This window comes from Salvia splendens, chromosome 10, assembly GCF_004379255.2.
Source record: "Salvia splendens isolate huo1 chromosome 10, SspV2, whole genome shotgun sequence".
Taxonomy (NCBI): domain Eukaryota; kingdom Viridiplantae; phylum Streptophyta; class Magnoliopsida; order Lamiales; family Lamiaceae; genus Salvia; species Salvia splendens.
Genome location: NC_056041.1, coordinates 26051755 through 26070634, shown reverse-complemented (window position 1 = coordinate 26070634; position 18880 = coordinate 26051755). Strand labels below are relative to the sequence as shown.

Here is an 18880-nt window from a genome sequence, read left to right as displayed (position 1 = left end):
CCGCAGGTGTTTGGGGGTACGGGGGATCCAATGCTCGACGAATACGGGGGATCCAGCCGTGGGCGCCGTCGGCCGCAAGGGACGAAGGCGGCGAAGACGGCTAGAGCGAGGAAGGGCCGAGGCGAATCAAGCCAGTCAGCCTCGGGATCGGGCTCGCGGGGAGGCTCGGACACACTTATGGTGGCGTACATGACCGCCACAATAGCGGACACTTCCCGCTTCTCGTACGCCCAATTCACGGCCTGGTGGAACAGAATTGTGTATATGGCATCACAACTTGGCCTTCCGACTCCCCCTCAACCTCGACCGCCTCCGGAGGATGATTCGCCGGCGGAGTAGTTTTTTTATTTTCCCACGTTTAATTGTGTGTTTTTTATTTTGTGTTTTTTATGTTTTTAGGATTTTAATTGTGTGCTTTTTTTTATTTTTTTAAGTTTAAGTTGAATTTTTTTTTAATGTTGTGTGTTTTTTAATAAAGTGTGTTTGTTTTTTATTAAAGTGTGTTTATTTAAATTGAATTGGGTTGGAAATAAAAAAAATAAAATTGAATGAATAGTTATTTAAGGAACGGTTAAGGAACGGTTAAGGAACGAAGGGTTGCAGGTTCCGTTCCTTAGTTAAGGAATGGAGTAAAAAAGTACAGTGGGGCCCTCAAATAGTGGTTTAAGGAACGGTATAGGAACGGTATAGGAACAACATTGTGGATGGCCTAATGCTACATGACTTTGAGAAGAAGCAGCTACTTATTGAGTAGCAAAGATGGCAGGCAGAGCCAGAAAAGCAGGGGACACCAAAATCATGCTAAAAAATGATACTAGTAAGATTCTCATTGCCAAGAGCAAGATCAAGATCGCAACGCAGAGATCTGATCCAGGCATCAAGACAATTAGAGATAGATTAATTCCGTCAAGCTGAGGAAAATTAAATCCGATTCTGCTAAGATCGATCAGCACGATTTCTGGGTTATTGAATCTACATTCGAAGCAGATGAGCCTATCGCAATCGAAGCAGATCATGACCTCAAAAGAGGAAAAGGAAGAGGAAGTAGAAAAGGAAATCGAAGTCGAGACCGAAACGAAAAGCCTCGAAATCAGTTTGCAAGAGCTGAAGAAGGTTGTGGAAGAGGAGATACCAAATCAGGAGGATGGAGCTTCAACCAGGCTTCAGAGTTTGGGTGAGTTACAAATCCAAAATAATAATAATAATAAAGAGTTATAAATCCAAATGCATTAACATTGCTTGTCAATTCTGATTGCCTTTCTTCATTTTTTCAGCTGATTTGATAATGTGGAGAGATACAGCAAGATCAGCCTTTGTATTTGGTGTTGGAGCATTTGCCATCATTTCCACTTCATACACCAAACACCTCAATATTAGGTATCACATAAATACAAATGAAATTTATCCAACACACATTTGCCTCAATTAATTCTAGTATGGTTTTTTTCACAGCTGTATCTCTCTTCTTTCCTACCTTGCTCTGCTCTATCTTGCTCTAACTTTTGTTGCAGATCCCTCAAAAGCAGGTAAAACATAATACTCCCTCTGTCCTAAATTAGTTGAATCGTTTTTTTTCACCCGTTTTGATAAAATAATACTAATAAATAGTTAAAATCGAGAGAATGTAACGTAAGAGAGAGAACTATTCTTACTCTCTCTCAACTTTGACTATTTATTACTATCATTTTCTCAAACCGAGTGCAAAAAAGAAACGACTCAACTACGCCATTTTTTTTTACCATACCGTATCAGTAAAAAACTAGTGGTGGAAATTATTAGGGAAAAATTGATGTGGATAGCAAAGATGAAGAGTATGTTGTTGGAGAGGAAGAAGGTGTTTGGCTAATAAAGTTGGTTTTGCCCTATATAAATGGCTTCCTTTCCAAATTGAGAAGCCTCTTTTGTGGAGATCCAGCTACCACAATCAAGGTACAAGAAATTCATTTTTCTTGACTATAGTATTTTCGTTTATGAGTTGGGCAAAATGTCAACTACTGTCTTGTTGCAGTTGGCAGTTGTGCTGTTTGTTTTAGCAAGATGTGGAGGCTACATGACCATCTGGAAAATGACTAAATTAGGTTGCTTATTTATTTATTTTTTGGGATATTGGTCTCTAAAACCATGAACTTTGCCTAAAATTTAGTATTTCCTATGAACTTTGAAATTGGTTTATAATATCACAAACTTTGCATTTTGTTTGGTATTTCCCAAACTCACCCAAATAAGATATATTCGTTAAAATCTTATTTTACGTAGTCAACTGTTATACGTTTATGATATTTTAAATCACTTTTTAAGTTCATAACATATAAGATAAAAATTCAAGTTGAAAACCACGTTGATTTAATTGTGTCAAGTATGAAAAAAAAGCCTCATAAGTTTGTGGAAAATACCAAATTTTGTGCAAAGTTTATGGTTTAGAGACCAATTTCCCTTATTTTTTTCATTTCACATCAAATAAATACTAGTTGCATATATTTTGTGACAATAGGATTTTTTTTATGTTGGTGTCAGGTTTTTTTGGAGTTTTCGTGGTGCCAAAACTATCTTCTGCCTACTCCTCACAGTTAAATGCATATGGTAACAAACTAAACCGTTGCCTTTTCCATTATTAATTGAATTCATCTTGTAATCTTGTGGAGTCGTATTGCTAAATTAAAATTCAGATTAAAATTGAGATCACATTAATACAATTTCAAGGGATAAAAATGAAGATTAAGTTAACATATCAGTTTTTTTTGTTATTATTTAATAGATAAAATGGAGATATATTTAAATTTTTAAAGAGGTAAATAACAAATACATCTTCTCAATAGTGAGATTCATATCATTAATACTTCCTCCATCCGTTAAATGTTGTTCTCTTTTACCATTTCAGTCCGTCCGCGACATGTTGTCCACTTTTTTTTTTTTTTTTTTTGATAAATGGAATTCATTTTCCACTAACTTATTACACTTGCATTCTATTAAAACTAATATATATAAATGTTGAACCCATATTCCACTAACTTTTTTCACTCATTTTTCTTCATATTTCTTATATACCGCGCCCAGTCAAATGTAGACAACATTTTGCGAATGGAGGGAGTAGTATAATGTGTTATGGACAATTTTCAAAGTAGAAGTGCACCAATTTTGTGGGATAAACCGAAACGATAAAAAAAACTATTTTTGAGGACAAGGAGGTATTTATTAAAATGAATTAATCTTGATTATTTAACTAACTCTGGGATCAAAATTTAACTAATCAATAGCGAATTAAAGATACAATTTCAAAAGTGAAAAAATTAATAGAAGTGAACTAATAAGGAACTAATGAGATTTTTTTTAATAAGGAACAAATGAGATTATTTTTACTTTGATAAGGGGTAAAAATGTTCTTCACGCATCAAGGTTTTTAAAAGGAATCTCAAACCGACGTCGTTTGACATCTTCTTATTCTTCCTTCATAATATATCACGGGGATGTTCGGTTTGCAAGATTATATCCCATGATTAAATTTGTATTATGCTTAATTAATGAGATTGAATCTCATCATTCTTAATCCTAGATGCATAGTCATGTGATAATTAGTCGATCATAGCCAACTCCTCATACTAAATAATCTTACAACTTAATCCTAGATGTTATCTGGCTATTATTTTATCTACTAAACCAAATACCACCTTTTTTTATGAATCAACGAATGTTATAAAAGAAAGAAACATACAAGCATGACTCGGGTATGCCCGAGGGATACAACCAACTAGCCTAGACTAGCGAGCCGAGGAGGGGGAAGTAACAGAATACAAACAAACTTGGGTATACCTGTAACACCCTAGAAATGGCCCAAGACGGAAATTGCTATTCCGATTAGTAAACCGAAGAATCTAGGCTAACGGCGAACAATTCAATATCGAAAATTGAAAATAATAATAATAACAATAATAATTATGAGAGGTGTGGTATCTTTATATATAGGTATTATTTGTGTAATGTGGGTAATAATGTGTAAGAAATTAGAAATTAATCGATGTTTGTATGAAGAATCGATAGAAGGGCAAAAGTGTCTTTATACTTAGAATTTTCCATTTTTTTTCTAATAAAGGAGGTGTCCAATTATTTTTCATTTGGAGATGATTTCAATTTCCCACATGATTTAAAATATGTAGATCATTCTAGAATTCATTTAAAGATATAAGTAATGCCACTTGGCAATTTATCTTTAATTGAATGAAATAATATAAAATGATTCATTGAAATGCACAAAACCCACCATTTCCTCTTAGGGTCCGTTTTATAGACTGAATTTTCATAGAAAAGATTTATTATCTGGGTTAATCCTTTATGTTGTAGCTTGGATAATGCTATTTTTCACTATTGGGCTTAGTTAATTAATCTTAAAATATTTATGGGTTTATGTATTGTTTCAGCAGGTTTCCCCTCCTACTCCTTTCTCTTACCTCCTTCCCCTTTCTTTCCTCCTTTCTCTCCCAATGAGGTCTCCGCCATAGCTTACTACTTCTGCGCTGAATCTCTCTATTTACTCTTGATCTCGAGCAACCCTCTCTCCTTCATATCTCCTCGCCTTCGTCCGTGCCATGGCCGCTGACGGTAGTGGTGGCGATGGGCCTCGACCACCAAGTAGTAGATCCCCGCGAATCAGCCGCCGTCGTTCATGCCTTGTTGGAATCGTACTTGGTCAAACGACTTTGACTAATAATAAATGTTACAAGACATTTAATTTTGTGAAATTAAATGCAATAGCCACGATCTACGTTCCGAGTAGATAACCGTAGTATATTTATTTTCTCAAATCCGATTCCCGGTGAGTAAGAAATAATATATTAAAGTTGGTCACAATAAAGCTAAAAATGAGCTATGAGAAAAAATAAGGGATTAATTAACTAAGTGTTAATTATCCCACACTAGGGATGATAAACTTCTTTGATGAAGTATTTAATAAGATGAATTATTATGTGTATTAATTATCGTGGAAAAGGACGGGTGACAGAGCCCACACGCGCGCACACGCGCGCCGCCGCTGCCTGCCAGCGAGTCGCGCACCGCGCACCGTGACCCGTGACTTGTGCCCCGTGCGCCCGACGCCAGGTGTCGGGTGTTGGGTGCCTTGGATCTTGGATCTTGGCAATTGGTCTTTGGGCTGTTCTTTGGAGCTGGTCGTTGAGCGTGGTTCAAGCCCTCTTATTCTTTTTAGACCACCCCAAACTCCACACTATCCCCGACGGGTCTGGTCCACATCATGTTCCCGCTGGACCCCGACGCATAATGGGAGAAAAAAGGTCCCCGCTGGACCCCGACGCATAACGGGAGACAAAAGGTCCCCGACGGTCCATGGTGATCCCGTCGTGTAGCATGTCCAGGTGCGTCGTGTCTCTTCAGCTCCTAATGGCTAGTGCACCAGTTAATAACCCCCGGCGGTTACAGTCAAGCCATCATGACACACATAATGGTTGTTGACTCCATCAATGCCCCTACGGGTGGACTTGGCCTATAAATAGGCATGCATCCATTGCATTCCACACAGAACATACACAAGCATTCTTGTATACACGCTCTCTCCCTCTCTGCATAATCTTCCCCGTCGAAGCTCTGCCCCCGCCTTACTCCCGTTCGCCGGAGCTCTGCTGCTAGCGGTGCTGCTACTTCAGAGACGAAGCCGTTTTATCTTTGGGGACGACACGCCAAACCAAGAGCACTACCGGGGCGTATCTCGTCTTGCGGAAAGAGGACTCCTCGACTCGGCTTACCGCTTTCCACAGCTTTTTCCATGTAATTTTCAGTTGTTTCAGTGTAATCTTCATCGTTTTATTTTCCGTGTAATTTTCGCCCGGCAAGTTTGTATCTCAATTTTTTACTAACAATCGGAAGACAAGATATTCTTTCATGTAAGCATACTGGGTCCTTTTTCTAACTCTTCCTAAAGTAATCAAGTCTTCCACTTATCCAATTTCATGCATACTGCCCTAATTACTAACTGGTATTTGTATTTTTTTCAAATCTTGACATGAATGATTTTTATTTTCTGGAACTAACCCTCCCCCTCCCACTGCATATGAACTCGTCCTCGAGGGACTGGATGCAGTGGAAAAAAGGGTTAGGCACAGGCAACGGCACAACAAAAACAAAAAAAAAGGAAAACTTCTCACACTTAGACCAGACACTGGGCTAAGTGTGAGACAGTGCCAACAATCAAACATGCCAATAAACATAGAAAAGCAACAACCAAAACAGATAAGACAGGCAAATAAACATAACAAAAACAAACATGCATAACTTCTCACACTTAGACCCAACACAGGTCTAAGTGTGAGGTGGAGCAGAATATAAGTTATACAAACCAAAAAAAATAAAAATAAAATTGTTTAAACTTGAAATGAACTGAGATTGGGGGGGTTGTACTTAATGCTTCCTGGGAGGTTGACCGAGGGATGCTAAGGGTGGCCTGGAGGACGATGGGCGCCGAGATGGAGGAGAGCTTGTAGAGGGAGATGGTGGTTGGCTGGCAGGGGCTTGATTGTGGGTGGTTCCCAGCAACCTGGCCAGCAGGACCAGTTGGGAATTCGAATTTTCCACCAGTTGCGTCAATGTTTGCTCCACTCGGAGCTTCCATGCGTCGTCAGCACGTGCAGCCTCCTCACGCTCCATCCTCGGAGTGGGCACCCACTGTATACTTTCCTCTTCTTCTTCAGCAGGGGTTGCTGAGGGTTGCTCAGGCCTCGTTCTCCTTCTGGGTTGGCTTCTCTGTTGCTCCCGCCGACCGGCTGCATAAAATTGAAAATCCCCTCCTTGCGTCTTCTCCAGTATCTGAGTTCTAACAAATAAATCACGGTCAAATAATTCGGGACTGGGCAAAGGATAGGACGTCCGTCACACTGCATAATCTAGTTCCTCATCAAATAGGTCCCGAGAAGGTGGCAGACGTTTAGATGGCGGGCAATGCGGGTAGCAATTTGATTTATGGAGTAGGCCAACCAGAATCCCAGATGGACCTTCCTCTGCTCTCTCATACTCCACATAGAGTAGAGTTCGGACATGGTAATAATTGACAACGTATTGGCTTGTCCAAGGAGATTACAGGCTAGGTAGATCTGAGCTAGGCGGAGGGCAGTATTAGAAATGTTATGACCTCTGGATTCAGAGGCTGTAAAGGTAGGGGCACGTCCGTTGCATAGGGCCTTCCAGACGGCCTGCTGATCGAAATCAGGTTTTCTATGAGGGAGACTGATATCGCGGCTGGGCCACTCCCCATTGGCGACCTGTGCCTTTGTGTGTGTGGATTCCCATTCTTATGGAGAACTCGTTCAGGCTCATATTCTGGGCACGGCCGAACACCCTGAAGGAGACGCTCCTGGCCTCCAAATCTGTGCTTCCGGTGAACCGGAAGGACGTGAAAAGTTCCTTGGCCAGGGCCTCCGGCACGAAGGTCTCCTCAATCTTCAGCAGCCAGTCAAAACACATCCCAGTGATTTACTGGGTAAATTTTGCCTCGACCCGGATAGTCTCCAAGGCTGGCTGGTGGAGTTTCTTGCCGCCCTTTAGCCGCTTCTGGGGGGTTACCCTCCGGTGGATCTCCTCGTTCCACTTGCGGTTATCAAATTTCAGCATCCGCTGGAGGAGGTCCGTGGTCAGCACCACAGTGGTGTTGGAGTAATCGAAGGTGGGGGTGTTGCAGGCCTTCCTTGTTGCCTGCGTGATGTTCGGGCCCATCGAAGCTCTCTGGCCTCGGATTCACTGCCCTCATCTCCTTCTTGTGGAGGAGCAGGTCGATCTGTATCAGGAATAACAATGCCCCGGGTTGCGGGGCGCATCCTCTTCGAGGGAGGAAGAACACTCTTCCCCTTCCTTTTCCTTTCCATCTCTGCCCTATCATGGCTGTCCTCAACAGCCTCCCTCTCCCCACCGGCCTCACCGGCTCCTCTCTCTTCTTCGGCCTCCCCGGCCCCTTGGTTCGCTTCCTCCGGCTCATTCATCAGTTGCTGCATTACGCGGGGCCTCTGCTCCGGCTCCTCCTCTCTTCCTGGCTTATCGGCCACCCTGGCCTCCATCTCCTCTACCATCCTTTCTATGTTCCTCCGGCGCGTCCGGCGGCGCAGCGGCTGCTCTTCCCTCTCCTCTGGCTCATTCTCCACCGCTTGGTGGAAAACCCAGTCAGCCTCCCTCGGCTGCAGTAGGATGTTGCTGGGAGGCGGCTGAATGGCCTGCGCGGAGTCGTCGTCTATGGTCACAACCTCTATCGTTTGTGACAGCCCTTGGAGGGGGGAGGTAGAACCCCCATCACTCAATGGTGATGGGGCGTTGGGGGCAGTTGTGCCCTCTGCATGTGGTGGCGGCACAGATTCTACTTCAGCGGCCGGAGTAGCGGCAGGTTGGGAGGAAGGGTAAGGGTCTTGGGGAGGATTTTGGGGTGCGGAGGTTGTAGCGAGGTTCCTCGACTGGGAAATTCCAAGTCGGGCTTTTATGGTGGCGTACACCATCGCGGTATCCATCTCGGAGGGCAAACTCCGGAGGATTCTATCTAGGCGCCGTATGGCCTCTTCATCCACTTCAGGCAGTGGAGCGGCGACGCTAGTTTGTGGGGCTTGAGAAGATGGGCTAGGGTTTTCTGTATGGGCTGGGGAAGAGGTTCTCCGGTCACCACTATCGGTGCCGGCGTCGGAGGATGAGGATGAAGTGGACAGTTGCTCAATTAACATTTTTACTGGAATGGTGGTGGGTTTTGGTGAAGATGATAATAACTTGGGCAAAGGTTTGAATCTCTGAGCGGTATGGGAGAGCAAAGGGAAAGTACTATAGGCGGTGTGGATAAAAGTGGTATTCGGATCTGAAGGCTGCCTTTTATACTGATATCCTGGCTATTGAGATCATGGCTATTGCGATCCCTGCGACTCTTCACCTTCTCAAAGTGCCAGGTGGCAAAGCTTCTCCGATACGCTACTTCCATCTCTCCGGTACTATTTTATCCAATGCAGCAGTTAGCTCTTCCGGACACCTTTGCAATGACTGCGCACGTCCTATCATCACCTGACCTGATCCATGTAAACACTGTACCACCAATTAAATTCAAATTACACTGATCAAGTGGACAGTTAATTCCTGATGAAAACTCAAATAGTTGCACTTGATCAGTTTCCTTCCTCACTTCCGTCTTTTAATTACCTAAGATTTAAAAACTTAACAATTGAAAAACTATTTACACTAACTACTAAGGACTTGATCGGGTTCTCCTAGGACGTCACTTGATCAGTTTTATAGAATAAGAAATTATAGCTTGATCAAGCAGACTACCCATGAGTACCCGATTACTCCCTTTATCTACTCACTGGCGAGAGTTAGGCATGAGCAGTGGAATGTTGTCCACCACAAATGCCTCCATTCCTTGGCTGACTTGATCAACCTCTTCTGCCCGGTTGACCCACTAAAGCCCAGATGTTGACTTGACCAGATAGAGATGCTCCTCAGGGCAGGCATCAGAGATAGCTTCGCTATTATCTTCTTGTAAGATTCGGCTCAAATGATCCGCCACCCTGTTCTCGCAGCCTTTCTTGTCGACTGCCTCCCAGTCGAATTCTTGTAAGAGGAGGACCCATATAATCAGTCGCGGATTCGATTCTTTCTTAGCCAACAGGTACTTGATCGACACATGGTCAGTATAGACTATCACTTTGGACCCAAGCAGGTACGGCCTGAATTTCTCAAATGCGAAAATCACTGATAGCATCTCCTTTTCGGTCACGTCATAATTCCTCTGTGCTTGATTTAGAGTTTTGGAAGCATAGAAGATGACGTAACTCTTTCCTTAAATATTTTGACCCAATACTGCCCCTACAACATAGTCATTGGCATCGTACATCACCTCAAAGGGGTGAGTCCAGTCGGGGGCGCGTATTATAGGAGAGCTTGTCAGTCGGTCCTTCATAATTTGGAACGCGACCTTGCAGGCATCTGAGAATTCGAACTCCACGTCATTCTGAAGAAGCCTCGTCAAGGGCTGGGCTATCTTCGCGAAATCTTTGATAAACCTTCTATAAAACCCAGCGTGGCCTAAAAAAGCTCTGATCTCCTTCTGGTTGGTGGGGTACGACAATTTTGCAATGACCGCTACCTTTGCTGGGTCAACCTCTATTCCCCTGCTCGACACTACATGGCCCAGGACTATTCCTTTAGTAACCATAAAATGACATTTCTCAAAATTCAAAACCAAGACCTTCTGGCGGCATCTTTCCAATACCATGTTCAGGCTATGTAGCCCTTGATCGAAATCGTCCCCATAGACGGTAAAGTCATCCATGAAGATCTCAATGCAGTCTTCCAACAGGTCAGAGAAAATGCTCATCATGCATCTCTGGAAAGTGCCCGGGGCATTACAGAGGCATCCTCCTGTAAGCATAAGTGCCAAAGGGGCAAGTGAATGTTGTTTTCTCTTGGTCATCTGGATGCACAGCGATCTGGAAGTAACCACTATAACCATCCAGGAAGCTGAAGTACTGCTTCCCTGATCAATGAATGGCAGAGGAAAGTGATCCTTCTTCGTAGCTTGGTTCAGCTTCCTGTAATCTATGCACATTCTCCACCCAGTAACTGGTCTTGTCGGGATCAATTCGTTTTTCTCGTTTTTCACTACTTGAATCCCTCCTTTCTTGGGCACCATGTGCACTGGGCTGATCCAGTTACTGTCTGGAATGGAGTAGATAATCCCGATCGAAACCAACTTGACAATTTCCTTGAGCATCTCTTCCCTCATGTTGGGGTTGAGCTTACGTTGTTGGTCGCGGTGTGGTTCGGCTCCTTCTTCCAGTCGGATGTGATGCATACATAAGTCCGGGCTGATGCCCACCATGTCTGCCAATTTCCAGCCGATAGCCTTCTGATTCTTTCTTTATACTTCCAACAATCTATCTTCCTACCCCTGGGTCAACTGACTGTTGATGATGACAGGCTTCGTTCTTCCTCTCCCAGGTAGGCGTACTTTAGATGTGCCGGAAGTGGCTTCAATTCTTTTGTTGGATTTGGCTCTTCAGTAGGCAGAGGGTTTTCTGCCGTTTCTCCTTTCATTGGCTTGCCTTGATCAAGCCGCTTCTCTAGGCTGGATACTCGAGCTTTCCCACTTGACCCAGCTAGTCTCGGGTACTCACAAAAATCCATTATCGCTTTCCTGATGGCTTGGTCATCCATTTCTCCGACATTCATGGTCTCATACCACTCTGCAACTTCTTTCTCGATTTCTTCATCGTCAGGGGAATCAGTGAGCTGTCTTTTTAAGAACTCTTTCTCCAAGTACTCCTGTACTAAGGGCTCCGTCACATCTACTTAGTATATGTTCTCGCTGTCGGCTAGCCTCTTCATGGCTTCATCGATATTGAGCGTGAACTGCTCTCCGTTGAAGTCCAGGCTTATCGTCCCATTACGGACGTCTATAATGGTGCTGGCCGTAGACAGGAATGGCCGTCCCAGTAGGACTCCACTCGACTCCCTTGCTGCAGGCTCCATCATTTTTATTACGAAAAAGTCAGATGGGTACAGAAAGTTATTCACCTTTACGACTACATCTTCCAGAATTCCCTCCGAGTGAATACACGATCTGTCGGCCAATTGGATCATGATGTCAGTGTCGACGAGCTTGGCAGCTCCCAGCTTCTTATAGATGGAGTATGGAAAAACAATGATCGACGCCCCGAGATCGCACATCGCGTGCTCTACTTGAATATCTCCGATTGAGATCGGGAGAGTAAACATTCTAGGATCAGTCTTTTTGGAGGGGAGGTCGCTTCTCTGAATCACGGCGGAAACATTCTCTTCTGTAATTAGTCTCCCTTCCTCGTTGACTTTTCCCGCCGAGGAGTATATGATGAATTTACTAATCAAGGGCATTTTTAACACCGTCAAGAGCGGCACCTTTACCTCCACATCCTTGAACATACTCACTACGTCGATCGTGGCGTCCCTCTTTCTTGTCACCATTCCACGATACGGATATGGCTTAACTTTCTCAGCTTCCTCTCTCTGACCTTCCTCTGAGGATTCACCTCCCGCTTTTGCCTTGCCCTTTTCACTCCCTCTTGCTTGCTCTGCTCCACTAGATTCTCCTTCTTCTTCATGGATCAGTCCAGACATAGATGCTGGAGATTTCTCAGGTGGTGTAGGGATTTGGTAGACTCTTCCTGATCTTAGGGACACTTCGCTGATGTTTTCACGACCGGGTGGTTGCACAGTGGCTTGAGAAAGTTGCTTCGTCAGTATTTCCAAAGCCTCCCGTTGCTCCTTCTGAGCCTCTTGGATTTCCCGCATCGCATCATTAGGATGGTGCGGTACTATCATATCTCCTTGGCCATCGTTGGGGTGTCGGTTGTATCTTTGATTCGGCGGTCCCCCACCATGGTTGGGCTGTGGGTAGTCAGATGGCCCATAATGCTCTTGCTGGTATTGCGGCAGGCTGTGCTGTTGATTTCCAGGGTGCTGATTTCCCTGTTGGTGCGGTGGAACATAGCTGACCATTTGGTTATTCGGCTACCTTCCCTGGTTGCTTGACTGAGGGCCTTGTTGTCTGTACCCCCAGTTTCCTTGATTCTGCCTGCTTGACCAGTTGGGCTGTCCTCCACTGGACCAGTTTTCCTTAAGGTCCACTTGACCAACCTGCCTGGCCTCCCTGCATTCTGATCCCTCCGCTATTTGATCTATCTTGGTTTCAGGTTAGCCAGTTGGGCTGCCCTTCAAAGGGTTGCGGCTGCTGTGTCGAGGGTTGAGGTAGTTGGCTTTGACTCTGATCGGTCCACCTAATGTTAGGGTGGTCCCTCCATGGAGCGTCTCTCTGTTTTTCCTGGATCCAATTGCCATTTGCATTCCAGTGGCCTACGGCATTCACTTGGGGTTGCGGCTCCACCTCAGGGGGAAACTCACAATAGTAATAGTGATGCTCTTCTGGCGGTGGCGGCGGCAGCACATACTGCTGCTCCTTCGGCGCAGGCGGTGGAGGTGCTCTGGATTTCTCTACTGCCTCTAACAGCTTCTTCTCCATCAGTTCAAATCGAGCCTCCAATTTCTCACGCTGCGCGCCTCTGCTGAGTGCACCGCACCTCTCTTGTACTGGCCACGGGATGTCTCGTACAACCTCTTGGCTTCAATAAGACTCTCCAGGATGTTTTTGGCTTGGCTGAATGGGGTCTTTGAGAAATCCCCTTGGGCTGCGAGGTTGAGGTCGTTCTTGCTGTCAACTGTCAATCCATCATAGAAGATCGAGGGGCTCATCGTACTCCTGTCTAGCTTCTGTAATTTCCCTCTTGAGGGCACTTGTCTTTGATGCGGGGAAGAAACGATCTAGAAATATCATGCGGAACTCGGCCCATGTTCTGATGGACCCTTCTGACAGTCTCGACAGCCATACTCCAGCATCACCCTTCAAGACGAAGGGGATAGCCTTCAGCCTATAGTCTTCAGATGTAGATCCAACCGGTACAGGTTGGATGTCGCAGTATCTGCAGAATTCCTCCAGGAAGGCGTAAGGACACTCCTTCGAGAGGCCATAGAAATGGGATAAAACGACCAGTACTCCTGACTTAATTGCGATGGTCTGCATCCCAGGAGTGATGGCGATGGCATGGGTGGGCTCCTTTTCATCGTGAGCGTGCAGAGAGCCAATTCCTAAGTGATGCCGATGATTCCAGTGTCCACCGCGTTGGTACCTTCTCATGAACAGAAAGAAAAACAAAATGAGAAAAGGAAAGAAAACAAGACTATTTACACCTATGCGCTACACAAAAACATAAAATAACACCATGGTTCCCCGGCAACGGTGCCATTTTGGCGGGCTTTTGCGAATGATTGAGATTGGATTAAGTTATATGGAAGAGATAACTGAACCGGATGGACCAATTAGCAAATGTTGTTGCCACTTGATCAAGACGATCTCGCTCTCGCTCACCACCAAAGTAATTTATAAACTCCCAATTTTGCACTACTTTAACAGTAAAGTGGCAAGTTTGGGGTCGATCCCACAGAGAAGCTAGTGTATCAAGTGTGTGAGTAGTGAATAGGGGTTGGCTGCTACCACGCTTTGCTTTTGGGAGTTTTTAACTACTGATTTTACGCTAGACACAAAGTAAACTAACTACTTGCTCAAGGGAATTTTAACTACTGGATCAAGTGAATTGCAGACTGGAATGAAAATTAACTACTTAGAATAGTAAACACGATGATGAAAACAGAACAACTTCCTCTGGCCAAAAAGTATTTTGGAGTTTTTGATTCTATGAGCATAGAGCGAGTCATGTCTAGGAGAGAGCGGTTTTTTCTTTCGGCAACACTGTTTTGTTCAGGAGTATGGGCACAAGAGGTTTGGTGTATTAGGCCTTTTTCTTGAAAAAATTGTTTCATGTTGGTATTAACAAACTCCCCTCCCCCAATTATCTGATCTCAGGATTTTAATAGTTTGCTGAAACTGGGTTTGAATAAGATTGAAAAAATGGGACAAATGTGCAAAGACTTCGGATTTGTGTTTCATAAAATACACCCATGTCATACGGGTACAATCATCTACAAATACTAAGTAGTATCTAAGGCCTTGCCCCCAGTAACTGGTGCGGGTCCCCATACTTCCGAATGTATTAAGGAAAAAGTAGAATCAACATGAGTATTATTTAAAGGATAAGAAGTTCGATGGCTTTTGGCTAAAATACAAGTCTCGCAATACATGTCATGCTTAGGAATAAAATCAGGAAATAATAATTTTAAGTAACCGATAGAGGGATGTCCCAAACGTCGATGCCAAAGCCAAGCTTTCCGATCTGCAGTCCCGTGAGTTAGCATGGCAGTCCCTTTTTGAGCTATCTCCTCTACGTAGTAAAGCCCATCGCGTTCAGTACCACGTCCATTTATTTCCACGTACCACGTTCAGCCCTAACTTACCTTGTTGCGTCGTTTCCTCATTCTTGGTCAATTCCGCCTCCGGTCTGATTCGTCTGCTTAAAACCTCCGTGCGCGCCTCCTCCATCACCGCCCCGAGTTTGAGCAACCTCTCGGTTGCCCTTGATGGTTGCGAATCGTCCTCCATCTCCGGCATGATCCTGTTCTCCCACGGCAGCAGCAACGTGGCCGCCGCGGTTCCATGGTGTGGTGCGAGTAGGCGGCGGTGCATTCGGCATTTTTCCGTGTTTTTCTATCCCCCAATCGGGGTAGCCGACTAGCTCAAAACATGACTCTTTGGTGTGGTTTTTTCTCTTGTAGTACAAGCACACTAGTTTGGATTTGTCCTCGTTGTCATTCCGCCACTGTTGCCTCCGCCGCCGCGACCGCTGCCCCGCGAGCCGTTAAGCACCCAGTCGCTGGGCTGATTATGCCTTCCTCGAATGGCGAGTCCAGCGCCTACACCGTCTAAAGTAACTCAATTGTTAGAGTTGTCGTGTTGTAACACTTGAGATCGTGTTTCCTCATACTGGACCAGGTTATAGGCTTGATCCACAGAGGGACGTGCTCCATCCTCACTATCTCCCTCTTGGTAGTTCATACTTACTATCAATTGCAATTAAAAATTGATAAAGTCTCAGTTCTTGGATGAATTGATCGTGTATCTAGATATCTTCGTGGTACTTCATCGGAGTTGTTTGTTTTTGATCTATTGATAACCACAAATCTTGTAGGGTACTCCAAGTTTCCTCCAACGATTGGTTACCTTGTTTCACCATACTTGCTCTCATGTGTAGGTCGTATACTTGGAGTTTGTCTCCTCCGCTCCCGTACATGACGGCCAACGCATCCCAGATATGTTTGGCCAACCGTGGTTCGATGTTCTATATGAGCCATGTAAACACGCAATGGTTGGCTTGCTGCCATTGCGGGAAGGCTAGATCTGTCCGTGGCGGGGAAGGAGGCACTCCAATTATGTGAGAAACCATCCCCCTACCACTTATCGCCTTTTGCATCAGTACGACCCGTGTGGAGTAATTCTCCCCATTCAATTTGTTTCATCCGATGTGCAGAGGTTGAGTATCGATTTTGTAGGTTATTGGTGGTTCTGGTGGGTTATTTGTATCTTCTGGTTTGACTGTTGTTGGTGGCATCATCATGGCAAAACTTTTGCTCATGATTTCAGCGATTTGCCGAGCGATCTCATCCGACTGGGATGAGACCAATGTACTATCGTCTTCTGACATGGTTTATTGGGTGGTTTTTTGCAGATTTTGGCTATAGGATCGAGAGAGGTTAGGGACGATGATGATATGTTTCTGAGTCCTGCTCTGGTACCATGTTAAGCGGTACACAAGAAGACATAGAAAATAGTTTGTAGAAAAGGATGATAATTCCATTGAATATAGTTCCCTTTAAATAGGGAGTAGAACACAATATACATGGTAAGTCTTGCACAAGGGAAAAGAATAATCCTATTCTATGAAACTTATTTTGTCAATTACGTGATTTAGGTAATTGATCTTAATTACAATCTTTCCTTTCTTAACACTATTCACTGCCAATGTTAATATCTTTAATAAATTCATTAAAAATTACCATAGTATTATAATTAATTCTCAAATTAATTATGCACATTCCTTACATTATCATTTATGATATATATATATATATATATAGTTGTGATCAATTGAGATTTTTTAGCCTAATTAAGAATTGAGATGCATTGTCAACCACTCATTTTTATTTAAAGAGTGGTCCAGAATTTGCCACATAAAAAAATATTTTTAGATTAATTAATTAAGAAATGGCAGAATGGTAATTTCATGTTTTAATTAATCTTCTTCATCCCTTTCCCTAATATTTGAGCATTAACTAACTTCTCTCCCTCTCTTCTTCTCGAAATAAATTGGACACTCGCATGTGCCCAATCTCGCTCTCTCTGCCCTCCGATCTGAACTCCATCATCACTGTCGGCGAGCTCGAAGGCTCAGCTCTCCGCCTATCTTCTTCTCTCATCGCCGCTGCAAATTCGCCGCAGTCACTGCCTGAATCACGAAGGCTTCAGCGCCGCCCCGTCGTTGTTCGATCCGTCAATCATTGCCGTTGAACTGACATTGCTGCTCCGCCAATGCCTTTCTCACGCCGTTGCTGTCACTGTATGCCGTGAGATCGTGATCCACCGTTATGCTTGCTCCATCGTGGCGCTATCGCCGTTGGTCATCTTCCGACGGCGGATCTCGTGCCGTCTGCTCACGCCTCCAGTCTCTTCATGGCAAATTCAGCGTCGTGGCATTACTTCCGTCCCAATCTAAAGCCTATGTTGATCTAACTCATAGTAGCCCCTTGATTCTTCACTTTCCTTCACCCTCTTGTGTTTGGCGATTTGGGCGATTTCTGTGAGATTTCTCTCGGATTTCAACGATTCCTCAGCATTCACACGATTGTGTCTTTGATTCAAATCAAAATCTCTCCTATTTCTTCTCGGTTTTATGTTTGTGGGTCCCGCTTTGAACTTGTAGATAAATTTTTGAAATATGTAGATTAATTTGAGAAGGCGATTTATTTGACGTCCAACAATCAAGATTGATTTGTGAAATATATGGATGCAGTTTTTAATTCGATTGTGTTGCTGGAATTTGCGAGTTGTGTAGATAAGGTGTTTGTGATATTACCTAAAATATTGTTGTTGACATAAATTATATAAGTTGTTGACATGAAAATATTTGTTGTTGAGTACGAAAACAATGTCAACTATATATATAATCCATGTCAACTACATATAAATTTTATACACACATGTAATGTCAACTATATGTACAATCATGTCAATTACTTATACAATCCATGTCAGCTACATATATACAATGTCAATTATATGTAAAATGTTGTTATTGACATAATTTATACGTAAAATGTTGTTGTTGACATTAATTATATAGGTCGCTGACATGAAAATGTTTATTCTTGACAAGAATTATATAGCTCGTTGACATAATAACGTTTGTTGTTGACATTAATTATATAGGTCGTTGATATAAATTTTATGAAAAATGTTGTTGACATAAATTATATGTAAAACATTGTTGTTGACATCAATTAGGTGTAAAACGTTGTTGTTGACATACATAATATAGGTTGTTGACATGAAAATATTTGTTGTTGACATTAATTATTTGTAAAATGTTGCTGTTGACATAATAGTTGGCATAAATAACGTTTGCTGTTGACATCGTAGTTGACATAAATAACGTTTGCTGTTGACATCGTAGTTGACATAAATAACGTTTGCTGTTTACACCGTAGTTGACATAATGTCTTCGTAGTTGACATAATGTCTCCGTAGTTGACATCGCGCGAAAATGACAACTATGCCCCCTAGTTGACATAATGTCTTAGTAGTTGACATTGCACGAAAATTGTGAATGAGTGGCTGAAAATGCATCTCAGTTCTCAATTAAGCCCAAAAATCTCAATCTAACAAGACCCCGTATATATATGGATATATACATAAAAGGGTGTGATAAACTACAAACCCTCTATAATACAAACTATACAAACTTTAATCCTACTCACTTAATACAATTAATCAACCGCTAATATAAGAGATTTTTCTAATGTCAACATTTCCTACAAATCTGTACACTCCATTGACATCGAACAATCAGAATTTGTACACCAACATTGACATAATTTGTACACCCTGTTGACATCAGCCCCCGTTGACAGAATTTGTACACTCCGTTGACATCAGCCCCTGTTGACATCACCCCGTTGACATAATTTGTAAACTCTGTTGACCTCAGTTTGTATAGTTTGTATTATAGAGAGTTTGTATTTTATCATACCTCTATACATATATATATATATATATATATATATATATATATATATATATAGGGTTTTGATCTATATAGGGAGATGATCAAAATAAAAATGCATTTAAATCCAGAAATGCAGCCCAAATCTTGGCCCTAAGATT

At 43.1% G+C, this 18880-nt stretch overlaps 1 long non-coding RNA gene across 3 annotated transcripts; it reads left to right on the top strand.

The window, feature by feature from the left end:
* Positions 1 to 789: 789 nt before the first annotated feature.
* Positions 790 to 17488, top strand: LOC121750204. Of its 3 annotated transcripts, XR_006039832.1 has the most exons (8): positions 790 to 1174; positions 1275 to 1377; positions 1453 to 1526; positions 1780 to 1929; positions 2009 to 2078; positions 2515 to 2580; positions 15696 to 15973; positions 16170 to 17488. It is a non-coding gene; the product is annotated as an uncharacterized LOC121750204 (long non-coding RNA). The 3 variants fall into 3 exon arrangements; XR_006039833.1 differs by lacking the exon at positions 15696 to 15973; XR_006039831.1 differs by having other exon boundaries at positions 15696 to 17488.
* Positions 17489 to 18880: the final 1392 nt, after the last annotated feature.